Source organism: Scylla paramamosain, chromosome 1 (genome assembly GCF_035594125.1).
Source record: "Scylla paramamosain isolate STU-SP2022 chromosome 1, ASM3559412v1, whole genome shotgun sequence".
In the NCBI taxonomy this organism is placed as follows: Eukaryota; Metazoa; Arthropoda; class Malacostraca; order Decapoda; family Portunidae; genus Scylla; species Scylla paramamosain.
Genome location: NC_087151.1, coordinates 24,723,521 through 24,734,765, shown reverse-complemented (window position 1 = coordinate 24,734,765; position 11,245 = coordinate 24,723,521).

Sequence of the window (11,245 nt, the reverse complement as noted above, 5' to 3'; positions counted from 1 at the left end):
GGGCTTTCTGATTCGTGATCGTAACTCTGTTTGTTTGGGAGGCTGCCAGTCCGATACAGCTCCCCCGCGTCCCTGCCGCCCGCCCACACGTCACGGCTGTATCTCGGTCATCTCACTCGGATTATTCTTTTCTAGGTATGTATTTTCTTTGCCTGTGTGTGTGTGTGTGTGTGTGTGTGTGTGTGTGTGTGTGTGTGTGTGTGTGTGTGTGTGTGTGTGTGTGTGCTTGCGTGTGCGTGTGCGTGTGTGTGTGTGTGTGTGTGTGGGTGGGTGGGTGGATGTGGATGTGTGCACGTGTGTGTTGGTGTGGGTGTTTGTATCAGTGTACGTGTGTGTGAGTACGAAGATGCGTGTCTATATTTGCTGTTATTTGTTTGCAAGGTTAGTTGTTCCTTTTTGAGCGAGACTCGCCCGTGTCGCAGTCCGGCGGGGCTCTGGGGGCGCTCTTACTCTACCTCATTACTGAGAGTCGTGCGTGGTAAGATGAGACCATCCGGGTAAATGGTTTGAATATGGGATAAGCAGACAGGCTGGTAGACAGGCAAGTACACGTACACAGGTAGACAGAAAGACTGAAAGACAGGATCGTGGATAACATGTAAAAAGAATAATATTGTCTAAATTATGTGTAGATTGTAAAGCATCATTTGTATGTAACTTACATTGTGAGTATTTTAGTTAATTTTACCCTTAAACGTCCTGAGTTCTCTAGTGTAAAGGCAGCGGTGTGTGTGTGTGTGTGTGTGTGTGTGTGTGTGTGTGTGTGTGTGTGTGTGTGTGTGTGTGTGTGTGTGTGTGTGTGTGTGTCTCACCTCTCTCTGTCATGCATATCTTTTGGTGTCATGAAATATATATATATAAAAAAAAAGCTTAATAGAATAATTATGCCATCTCACTGTTTCGAATGAATTTTAAGTGCATTTCAAATAAAGGCATAAAAATGAGTTGTTTGCATTAAGTATGAGTGACGCAATGTAAATAACACTGCAATGTCGTCCTTAGTCTTTCAAAAGCACTTCTATCTAAACACAGAAAAAATAGAAATTGCTTATATGAGACATTCTCTCTCTCTCTCTCTCTCTCTCTCTCTCTCTCTCTCTCTCTCTCTCTCTCTCTCTCTCTCTCTCTCTCTCTCTCTCTCTCTCTCTCTCAGGATCTCCTAACACACACACACACACACACACACACACACACACACACACACACACACACACACACACACACACACACACACACACACACACACAGCAATGTGATATACGTACCTGTAGCATTGCAGGAAATATTATAATGCAGTAGAATAATAAATGAGATATATTAGAAAGCAAAGCAGAATAACCCAGTGAAATACGATAACGTGAATGTCAAGAGGGAGAGAACAGAAGAAAAGAGAATAGAGAAATACTGACGCTGAAACTGGAGATGGAGAAAGAGAAAATTTGTAGATTCTTTTCAAACTTTGCGAATCCGGATGAAAAAAAAAAAAAGCCAAAAATGTGCATTGGAAGTCACAGTGACACGAAGAACGTAGAAAATCCAATTAAGTATATTTTTTGCAGGTGTTCTAATCGTATCCGAACTATTGGAGAAGGGCGGGGTAAGAGCAGAAGGGGGGACACGGGAAAAGAGTCTAAAATGTTATGCTGAAAGGAATCGAAGGTGAGTACGTTTATAAGGGAAAGAAGTAAAAAAACAAAAGGTGTAGGAGTTATCACACCGGTGTAAAAGATCCTCCGTTTTCATAAGATATATGTTAATAGAAACGTCCATGGTGAGATAGTGGCGATGGAAATGTGCACGCGGAGGGAGCGGTTGTAATGATTAAACCCGGCTGGCAGTGCGCGCGCCGCCATAAACAAGCCGGTGAAATGGATAAGAGTGCCTGTCTGCAAGCAATAGAACAACGTGTAAAGTTTGAACATCGATTACGAACTAACAAAAGCAACCATAAGAAAATTACTGCAAGCGGAGACTAGCGATGCAAGGAACAATTCGATACTATTAAAAAGCAACTTGGAACAATAATTTACCTAACTATTGGAAGAGTTGGCAGCCAGACACCTGTTGCTACGGTTGTAAAGTGTTATTGGATTGGTAAATAAAGTGGAGGGGGAGGCGAGGAGGCGCTGCAACCTTGTCTGTAATATGCGGTGATAGAATGCACTTGGAACCAATAAGGAGCAATGCAGGATAAGATGCAATGGAGGAGACGGCAGCGTTGGTAGTTGCAGCAGTACGAGTAGTAGTAGTAGTAGTGTTGGTGGTGGTGGTGGTGGTGGTAGTAGTGATGGTGCAGGCAGCAGCAACAACAATGTAATAATAAGGCACGTTGACCATTCGACGTTAGTGTTAGTTTTGTCCATAAATTCAGTGTTATTGTTGTGAAAGAAGTGAAACAGACTGACTGACTTGACTGACTGACTGACTGACAGCGTACTCGTACTCGTAATAGGTGTTTGATGAGACCACTATATGTACGGTAGTTGTGAAATGGTCATTGCTTAATTAGTGAATGATAAGTGTTACCTGAAATAATTGATAAAATGAATGATAAAGCAAAGAACATGTTTGTGCAGCTGATGAAAGTGAAGGTAACATTTAAATTTATTGATGAGGATTTGCGATTCTGATAACGATCTCTCCATTCTTCAATGTGCTGCTTTCACACACACACACACACACACACACGTGAAAAGAGAGAGAGAGAGAGAGAGAGAGAGAGAGAGAGAGAGAGAGAGAGAGAGAGAGAGAGAGAGAGAGAGAGAGAGAGAGAGAGAGATATTGTAAAAAGAAAGAGAAAACAGTTGAGTGAAACACAAAAGGTGCAGGGAGCCGTAACTAAACAGGTGCTTGATTTGCGGACATAAACAGCAAAGGAAGGCTCGGAAGGTTACATCACCCGGCGCACAATGCAGGCAGGCGGGCGAACATTAGACCTGATAATATTCTGCGATGCATTATGACGCCAGAGGGAATAAATGCACAAGATAAGCAGCAGATCAAGCCGCGGCAGTCTAATATTCTTGAGATAAGAGGAAGAAGAGCAATGCAATAATGTTTCCTTGCCAGACTCTAATATTGTAACGTTTTGATGGAAATGCAGGTACATTTAATGGAGCGTATGACGAAGTGGTGTCATCAGAAAAAAATAGTCTCCTTGAATGAGTGTAATGAAAACAAGCAAATAAAACACGCAAATAAATAGGTACAAAATAAATAAATGAATAAGTACACAGTATGCATGTAAATTGATAAAATGTCGAAACACTTCCCTTTCTTTCGCATGAGTTATTACAAAAAAAGGGTGTGTTCTATACATCTAACATATATAACACATCGGGTACACTGATGAGTCACATTTTTACTCCCACATTAAAGTTGCAAGTAACGTATCGACTCAGGTGCCAACATACCATATTCTCGTACACTAAAACACTACTCATGAATTTCAGCACTGCTCTACCTTTTCTCCATTAATTTTGTAGTACAGTTATAACTACACGTATGAAGCTATTACGGCCTCTGCTGCCACCAGTGTTCTCTACATTATAGTGATCCTAGTGCTTGTATTGATAATCCTATTGTAATAGTAATGATATTAAGAGATGATGATAGTACGTATTAGGTAATAGTAGTTGTAGTAGTAGTAGTAGTAGTAGTTGTAGTAGTAACGATATTAACTGGTAATAATAATGATAATAATAATAATATAATAATGATAATGATAATAATAATAATGATAATGATAATAATAATAATAATAATAATAATAATGATAATAATAATAATAATAATAATAATAATAATAATCTATTATGAAAGTCCACAAGACTCAGTTCCCCTTTAAGCAATAACACGATAACACCACCACCACCACCACCACCACCACCACCACCACCACCACCACCACTACTACCACTACCATCATCATCATCATCATCATCATCATCATCATCATCATTTTCACCACTGCTGCTGCTGCTGCTGCTGCTGCTGCTGCTGCTCCTACTACTACTACTACTACTACTGCTACTGCTACTACTACTACTACTGCTACTGCTACTACTACTACTACTACTACTACTACTACTACTACTACTACTACTGGTGCTGCTGCTGCTTTTAGTACTTCTTTTGCTGCTGCTACTGTGTCTGCTGCTGCTACTGCTGCTGTTGTTATTCTGATGGTGGTGGTGCTGCTACTGCTATTAGTGCTACTGTTCATGTTATTTTTACTGTTTTTATTACATAATACTGCTGTAAAATTACGCTCATATGAAAAGGCATAATATTATTTACTCATATTTTTACTTTTTTTTTTTTTTTCATTTGATGAGCTGCACAGTTGGGTGAGCGGAATGATGGCAAACATAGCTGGCATCACAGAGGAACGTGACGTCAGGTCAGAGGCAATTAATGAGTCTCCCATTGGGCGGCAGATGAGCGAAATTATTGCTGCAACAAATTAATTTTGAATATGGCTATTATGTCCGATCATCGTCTGATCATCGTCACCACAAACTGTCCAGCTGCCTTGAGCCTCGTGCACAGGGAGCAGCATGCCCACTAAGGCACGCAAGCATCATCTGAACTCTGAGCCAATTGATTTCTTGTACATTAATAATACTTAAGATTTACGTCATAACGTCACAAACCTAACAAAAAACCACAAACTTCAATGTTCGAGGAAAACTCCAACATGTTAGACAGAGGAATGTTCTAAAAAATCCAACTTCGAGGCATTTATGACTTGTTCTATCTCAGAGTTAAATAGAATCGTCATTTTGAGCAGAGCACGTGTGAATTGAGCAGAGATCATGCTGGTGAAGTAGTACAGTTGAGGAGTGTGTCATCAGAAGTCGTCAGATTAAGTAAGATACTCGTTCATTCTGAGAATTATCACGAAAGAGGACAAGTATTTTAAGCAAGGGCTCATTTATAACACTGTTTATTGGGTCTATGGATCTTGTTTCAGTCATCCTGCCATTCAACCACGCAACCAATGAATTAATTAACTAGGTATCTGGTTAGTCAACGTAAGTGTTGAATAAACATCATGTACTAGTGCGTGACGGCGTATCTCTGTCGCGTTTCTTCAACCATAAGAGTTGTGGCTTGTTATTCTATCTGGTTGTCCACACACACTTGATGCAGTCCAAGGTATGCGGTACAAGTACACGTACATAAAGATGCTGCTTCAGGTGTACGCGTGTAAATGGTTAACCAATGAGTAAATGGACTGGATGTATGGCGGAGCAGTCACCCTCTCTGGAAGCCTACCCATGTTAGGCTTATGTACTGGAAACTACCAACACCTTCCCTTTTCACACCACGGCTGGATGCTTGTTTCCAACTTTATGTAACCTTTATGTTAATGAGTGTTTCCTTTTCTAATCCCTGGGCTTGTGTAGGCTTTTAGTGGGCTTGATTTGTATTCCTATCCCTGCATGTTTCCCTCTTTTTTCCTGAAATAAAGGTTCATTTTGGTTCATTTCGTTGAAATTAAAAATGTTTTGGTGCAGGTGTCGATCGAGACGCCGCTAAAACGAATTAAGCTTTCCCTTTTGGAACTCTCCTACTATATACTTTTTTTTTTTTTTTTGGTTGGGCGGATGGATCAGAGGGGGAGGGTGCGATTAAGCAAGATTTTTTTTTTTTTTTTTTATTCTTTGACTCTTCTGGTATACTTAAAAGTTTAAATTACACGTAACTTCAAAGCCTACACCCGGATGCAAGGAAAGAGAGGGTATTACAGAAAGTCAGTGAGTGTGTTTTTCCTTCCTAGTAACAGTTATTCAGTGTAATTACAGTAGGACGCGTAGGAATGCCCACGCGTGTTGTAGCAACAATCGTGAGTCTAGCACTAGAATATTGTACTTACCTGCATGCCAAGCGAGGCGATCATCTGCGGACGACTGACTGCCTGACTGCCTGACAGACTGCCTGACTGGTTGGCTGCCTTTGTTGTGCCTACACTGCAGACGCCTGGCACCAGATCGACGCTCAGTAATGTTCCCGGGCAGTTCCATTTCCGCATTGCTTTTTGGAATATTAATACTGCGAAAGATTTTCACGTTATTCCAAGAAACTCGCGTGGTGTGGAAGTTAGCGGTCACCGAGCACTTCATTTCTTGCAGCTGAGAGGCAAAGCCGAGGTATTGAAAAGGTATTGAAAAATGCAGAGACAAACATGTATCACCTCTCGCGGTGCAGGTATCTGTTATTATTAGTACTGTAGGTTTTTTGCATATTTTTGTTTGTTGCTGTTGATGTCGTCGTTGTTGTTGGAGGTGGTGGTAGTGAAAGTGTTGTTGATGTTGTCATCGCCGTCGGTGATGGCGGTTGTCTCTCCTCCTCCTCCTCCTCCTCCTCCTCCTCCTCCTCCTCCTCCTTCGCCTTCGTCTCCTTCACAATTAGCACCATTATGAATCAATTTTTATCTATTGTATAAACTACATCGATATTTATTTACGCTCTCACTTATTCATCCCCTAACTTATTGCTTTACTCCTACTTTTTACCTACGTGCAATAATAATAGGCACAGGAACGCATGCGTGACACCGCTTTTCGCTGAACTGTCGAAGAAAAAACTCTTGCATTCTTGACGAGGTATCGATTGAGAGAGAGAGAGAGAGAGAGAGAGAGAGAGAGAGAGAGAGAGAGAGAGAGAGAGAGAGAGAGCATTGGAAGGGCAGTGAGGGTGTGGGAAAGGAAGATGACGTGTGTGGTGGGCGGCGCGAGGGAAGCGAGAGTGAATAGTGGGTTGGGGGACGGGATGTGGTGGTGGACCGAGAGAGGAAAGAAGGCAGAATAACTGGAGGAGGCCGAGCCGGTGTGGTGAGGAGGGCTGCAAGACGTGGTGGGGCGTCGTGTGGGGCAATCGTGCTCTCTCTCTCTCTCTCTCTCTCTCTCTCTCTCTCTCTCTCTCTCTCTCTCTCTCTCTCTCTCTCTCTCAGTGATTTCGGCGGAGGAAAATAATCTAATGAATTGTTCGATTATCACACTTTTTCCTTCTACAATTTTGCACAGTTTCTTAATTTTCCTCTCTCTCTCTCTCTCTCTCTCTCTCTCTCTCTCTCTCTCTCTCTCTCTCTCTCTCTCTCTCTCTCTCTCTCTCTCTCTCTCTCTCTCTCTCTTTCATGCTTCCCTTTTCCTTATCCCGCGGAACGCCTTGCCATTCTTTCCTGAATGATTGCCAGACACCTCTAATGTTTCCACCACCTCTGTTAATATGGAATAAACGTACCTTGGCAAACAGCGTGAGGGAAAATAACCAAACATATTATAGAGGATAAGTTGCTTTTAGTTATGGTTGTACACACACACACACACACACACACACAAAGAGGTCGGGGAGGTCGGTGCTCTGTGTTGGGGGCGGCGGCGGGCGGGCGGGCGGGCAAAGTGAAGAAAGGTTGCTGGGGTGGGAGTCTGGTCAGACTGTCATTGAGAGAGTGAACCCAAGGACACAGATCATCTCTCCCACCCTGAGAGAGCTGATTCTCTCTCTCTCTCTCTCTCTCTCTCTCTCTCTCTCTCTCTCTCTCTCTCTCTCTCTCTCTCTCTCTCTCTCTCTCTCTCTCTCTACCCCCCGTGAGTGCGCAAATGAGCGTAACTACCTGTCGGCCTGCTTGCGTGCTCATATGCCTTTCTGCCAGTCTGTGTATTGGTCTCTCTCTCTCTCTCTCTCTCTCTCTCTCTCTCTCTCTCTCTCTCTCTCTCGCTTAATGCATGCCAACTATATCGTATTTGTCTGTAAAAACAATTTTATTTATTTCCCCGTCCATGTGGAACTTCATGTAATGCCATCTTGCAACACCAGCTCTTACATCCCGTGTCTTCTGGGTCATCTTGCCGCCTCCCCACGCCATGATGAAGCAACAGTTAGACCGTGAAGCTTTTCTCCCTTTCCTCTTCATCTTGCTTCTGCCTCTCCTCCTTCCTCTTCTTTCTCGTGCCGTGTGTCTATATCCGTTCGTGTTTCTTTTCCTGTTTCTGCTCCTGCTGCCATTCCCCTCCATTCTTCTGCTTCCCTTCCCCCACCTCCTCCTACATCTTTCTCCCTATTTCTCCTCCCTTTCCTCCTCCTCCTCCTCCTCCTCCTCCTCCTCCTCCTCCTCCTCCTCCTCCTCCTCCTCCTCCTCCTCCTCCTCCTCCTCCTCCTCCTCCTCCTCCTCCTCCTCCTCCTCATGCCATTGGTGAAAGATGAGGACGAGTGACCACCAGGCCAGAAAACTGGTTCCAAGATATTCTCGATATTGCAAGAGTTTCAATGGCACCAGCTCATTGTGACTAGTCAGCTGCGTGCAGGAGGCGGAGACTGAGGCTGTGTTGCGCCAGAAACCCAAACACTGGGACATATTCCAGCCGTATAACTGACATATGAACAGTATTTGTTTACTGAAGTGTTAAGTTACAACGAACACGGGACAAATGACTAAATATGCTAGTATGTGATATTTGTTACACACACACACACACACACACACACACACACACACACACACACACACACACACACACACACACACACACACACACACACTACATACATACAAGGATATAACGGGGGACATTATTTGGTCAATCCTGGTTTAGGGAGCTCTTTGCCAGCTTGAAAATTCCGCGGTGATCCTTGTGTTCCAATAGTGTGTGTTGTGGCGCGTTTGGTCGACCGTCTGGCGGGTTCATCGCTCCACGGATCCAACGTGGTGTTATTGCAGCTCCAAGGGCAGGGAGGAGGGGGTGCCGGCGAGCTGGTTGATGGCGTAGTGATGTGTTTGGGAGAATGCTGGATGAGGTGGTACATTGAAGAGGGCGCATGCTGGCGGTGTCCTGACATGGTTAGCGGAGCATACTCGTACATAGAAATAGGGGATCATTTCCACCCACAGCACTCCATACTGATGATCTGATTCAGTCGCCTCCAATATGGGTGTCACGTATCTATCAGAAGGTCGCGTATAGTGCAGGCCGATTTTCTGTCACCAGCCCTTTATTTTGGTTGCTAGACCCCCCCCCCCTCTCTCTCTCTCTCTCTCTCTCTCTCTCTCTCTCTCTCTCTCTCTCTCTCTCTCCTCTCTCTCTCTCTCTCTCTCTCTCTCTCTCTCTCTCTCTTCTCTCTCTCTCTCTCTCTCTCTCTCCTTCTCTCTCTTGTTTCCTTGCTTTCTATTATACGTTTAACACGCTTATCCCAGACACTGATACCGTTCTCTCGACATGGCTGCCTGTTTGTCCCTATTACTTTGATGCTCAGTCACAAATCACTTCTCTATTTTTTCATTTATTTAACTGTCTCTCACAATAATATAGGTTATTCATCTCACCATGTGTTCATTATTATGCTGTATTTCTAATTTCATCATCTTCAACAAAACAATATATACTGCTAGAAGCTTTCACATGCAGGGAAGGTCCTCTCTTTGTTATGAAGGCTGATTAACGCGTTGGAGTCTTTCCACGCACTCCAAATTCTTTCCATACAGCAGCACATGTTCCACGCCCTCCACTCGTCATATTCTGCAGGCAATAAAATTTATCAATACATTGCAGAGACTCATTTCCAATATCAATACTTTCTATCCTCGCTTCTATTGTTCGGTTCCCATTGCACACACCAAGTAAAATGATTTGCATTATTCAGGCTGTCCTTTACACCGCTGCATCGTTTGTGCAGAGCCTCACCACACATGGTGCAATATATATATATATATATAATATATATATATATATATATATATATATATATATATAGTATATATATATATATATATATATATATATATATATATATTTATTACGACCCCCATCCACCCCCCCCTCCACACACACACACACACACACACACACACACACACCACACACACACACACACACACACACACACACACACACACACACACACACACACACACACAGAGACTATACAGTCGTTTGAGAGCCCGGTCTTTGTACGTCGTTATCATTTATCAGTTATTACAAGGATAAGCTCATTCATTTTATTCGTTGCCATGTCTCACACTTCAAGGATTAAGGAAACTACAGAAACCTGGGAAAGTCTTGTTTTTTTTTTTAATGTTGAAATTCTGTACCTCCGTTTTAAGAACCTCTTCATAATTTTTATTAAGATTCCATGATTTTTCAAACATTAGTAAAAGGATGAATCTAGCCAGTCAGATACTATCACGACCCAGCTGTCTGATTTTCATGCTGGATGCACATCGCAAGAGATACCTTAAACACTGAATGCAGTTATTTTGGCTACATGTATAACAATGGAACGTTCACAGGCTATGCTGGTAAGACTGGAGGTGCAAGAGTTGCGAGGAATCACAAAGGCTTAGTAGAACTGAACAGCACGAGAGGTCCTTACCTTATATTGAATTTATGCCCACCGTGAATTGATCAGTCTTTTTATTGCTTGAATGCTTCGAATTCATCACAATCTGGCTCCCAGTCATTGGCTGTGTCTAGAGAAGGTGAAATAAGGCGCGTTGCAGTTTTCATTGCTTAATACTACACGATGTCTTAATTCACCACGTCTGATTAAGAATGGTGAAGCATAGTGAAATGCAAATTGAAAGGTATCATTGTGTGGCTTGTGAAAAAATTATCAGTATAAGGAGTTTTTCAAAACTGTCCAGGAAATTCTAGTCACCTTAATTAACAAGATGGCAACACGAGGTACAACCCTGCCACTACTCAGCGTTAACTCTCATGCTCCCTATCATGGTCTAATTTATTGTTCCGGAGATTTATATGTGGCCAACAACATCCAAACCTACCATTGTTCAAAACAGTCAATACGTCAGCCACTTTGCTGGTGTGAACCGCCATTCCTCTGCAATCTCACCTCGAGCCACCAAAACCATTTGTTACATTATGCCACATTGTTCCGGCGCTCATGACCGAGTCAGCGTCCAGCCCATCTACTCCCATGACCCGCTATCTGGTTCAACTGATCTCATCGCATCCCTGCTACACGAGACTAGTAATTGGATGCTGTTCAGGGCCCTGAGCTGCCTCCAGGGCCCCACCACCACTTCACATTTGTGAATGGAATGGTGCAATCAAGTACAGTCCCGAAGCCGCCGTCTCGTGAACGGATTCCATGACGATGTGACGCCACAAGCACGAGAAACCGACTGAGGTAAACAATTACTGAATAATTCCTAACTGCGTCCCTCCACTTGCCGCATCAACACTTAAGCATCAACAAAGAGTAGCACGTACAAATTTCTTCT